This window comes from Calidris pugnax, unplaced genomic scaffold (assembly GCF_001431845.1).
Source record: "Calidris pugnax isolate Ruff unplaced genomic scaffold, ASM143184v1 scaffold14, whole genome shotgun sequence".
In the NCBI taxonomy this organism is placed as follows: domain Eukaryota; kingdom Metazoa; phylum Chordata; class Aves; order Charadriiformes; family Scolopacidae; genus Calidris; species Calidris pugnax.
Window position 1 is genome coordinate 5643578 of NW_015090793.1, and position 2396 is coordinate 5645973.

At 51.8% G+C, this 2396-nt stretch overlaps 1 protein-coding gene across 17 annotated transcripts in view; it reads right to left on the reverse strand.

The window, feature by feature from the left end:
* The window catches only part of ADD1 (adducin 1), a 63726-nt gene extending 63457 nt beyond the window's left edge, over positions 1 to 269 (reverse strand). For 15 of the 17 annotated variants that reach the window (XM_014966790.1, XM_014966786.1, XM_014966785.1 and 12 more), the window contains exon 1: positions 77 to 211. The gene's annotated coding sequence lies outside the window, so the exon portion shown is untranslated. Of the gene's footprint in view, positions 1 to 20; positions 42 to 76; positions 212 to 247 lie in introns of those variants that run through there. The other 2 variants (XM_014966780.1, XM_014966778.1) reach the window with 2 other exon arrangements.
* Between the last annotated feature and the right edge of the window lie 2127 nt (positions 270 to 2396).

Below are 2396 nucleotides of genomic sequence, written 5' to 3' on the forward strand. Positions count from 1 at the left end.
CCCTTCTCCAACACACACACCCCGACTCCTGCGCCTCCCGCCGCCGCCCCCGTCGCCCTCCGCGGCAGCGCTTTACCCGAGGCCAGATGAGAAAGGGCGGCCGGAGGAAGGGAGCGGGAAAGAAGGGGGCCGGTGCAGACGGTCCCCCCCGCCGAGGCTGTCTCCGCCGCCGCTGAGCCCCAGCGCCGCGCTCCGCCTCCCGCCGCTCCCGCCTCCCCCGCGGCCACCGAGCGGCCCCAGCCCCCACCTGACAGGGTGCGGCTTCCCCGGCCGCAGGCCAATAACCGCGCCGCCCATTGGAGGGCGCACGCTCGGCGACTAAGCGGCTCTCCCATTGGCTCGCGGTCAGGCGCATGGAGGGAGGGGGGAAATGGCGGCGGTGGGGGAAGCAGGTTGCCTCAGCTGGGGCCGCTCTTGGCAGGTCCTGGGGGCCCTAGCCGGCGCTGGGCGATTCCGAACGAGCGGGGAGAGGAGAGGCTGAGCAGAGCCCCCCGGCGCGGGGAAGGGGTTTCTTGTGGAGCCGGAGCCCTTCGGAAAGGAGCGGCGCGTCGCCTGGGAAGCTTATCGTGCGGCAGGCTGGGAGATAGGGGCAGAAATCAAGTAATTGCCAAGGAAGCCGTGCGATAAAGGGTTCCCTGACACGCAGCGGTGGCGGTATCTAATCGCTGGAAGCTCAGAGCAGGTCAAGATCGATGCAGAAGCGCAGATGCCCTGTGAGAGGAATCAAACTTGAGAACTGCGGTGGCGGGGGTTAGAGACATCTGTCAAAGCTGCAGGTATTTAAGTCAGTCGAATATCCTCCTGATGTTACATTCCAGGCTCATCATAAGTTGTATACTTGCTTCAGGAAGCGTGCAGATACGTTGTATAGCTTGTACATAGGAGGCCTGATTAGATCTTTATAAATCATCCCTTTAGATCTTATAAATCTTTTGAAGAGCTGTGTGGCTAGTATAACACCACAGTTTGTTAGTTACTGCAAATAAAGCACCATCTGTAAAGTTAACTTGTTCTGTTAGCTATCTTAATTTTCTGTACCTTTTAATATCATTTTTATATCACTTTAAGACTGCTGCTTCTGTTTTGGTAGCTGTTGTATAGAATAGTGCGTGCCTTAGGTCAAATGAAGAATTAGGGGTCTGGGAACGTGCTTTCACAAACACCAAACTCTTCTCCACTTATGTCTGTACCCCCAAGTTACCTGTATGATCAGAGGGAAATAAACTGCTGCTCACAGAACCTGACGGATGCCTTTAGGAGCCATAAACGTCTCTCCCTTGGAATATGGGAGAATCTAGCCTGCTCCAGCCACCTCCACAGAGGAAACACAGACCACTTACCTAGTTCATGCTTTCTGGCAAGTCATCTTCATTTGTTCCCTGTTCAGACTGGAAAGCCAGGCCATAGAGATATACATAACCTCGTATGTAAATTCAACCACCAAAAATGCCATTTAGTTATCAAGTAATGACACAGAATGATTATGGCACATCTGACAAGACAACACTCCTGGACAGAGATCTGCCTAATCAAAAACATCCCACAATAGGACACATATTAGTGTAATTACTAATAATTAGCAAACCATGTTTGAACTTTTTTTTGTAAGGACTGTTGCTCTAGGCCTAAAACATTAAAGTCGCTTCACCTGTCTAGTGCTGAACCCCGTTAAACCCAGTGGGTACCAGATAGCATACTTTTGTCCTTGTTCAAAGTCTAATCAAGGAGATCTGCAGGTGCTCCACACCTGCAAGGTCCAGCCACCTGTCTCACACCTTGTCTTCCCCTTGAGTAGGGGACAATAGATGGCTCTTTGTCAAAACTCTCCTTCATCTTGGCACCTCGTTTACCTCCCTTTCCTTTCCTCACCATAGCATTCAACACATAAAGCTCTCTTTCTTCTTGTCCAGTAAAGTGAATGGGAGAATGTTTCCATGTTAAAACTAACTCGGCAAAGAAATACGGCTTTGTTTTAAAAGGAATGGTTTTCCTGTCCAGCTCGGTGCATGGCTGGAAGCCCAGCAGTGCCAAGAGGGAGGGGGACATTGAGGACAGCAGCAGTGCCCAGGGACTGGGGGAGGACAGGGTCATTTCTTCCACCAGCAGTGCAGGCTTAAAGTGTTTGTATAACTACCAGGTGTGGTGTCACAAGCCTCTTAGGCTGATTAAAGGATGCATTTGATCATCACACCTGCTTGCCCTAATGGTGAAATGCTGCAGAAGAGTGCTGTTCCTTTACCCCTCTCTTTTGCTGTCCTACCCTGTGACCTGCCCAAGGTCACAGGTTCCAGCTGTCCCCTTCCAGCCTTCCCCCACCCCTTGCATCATATCCCATAATCATGAGAGCAGAGAAGATAATTGTTTCACCTGGCTAATCTGATGGAAAAATCGGGGGG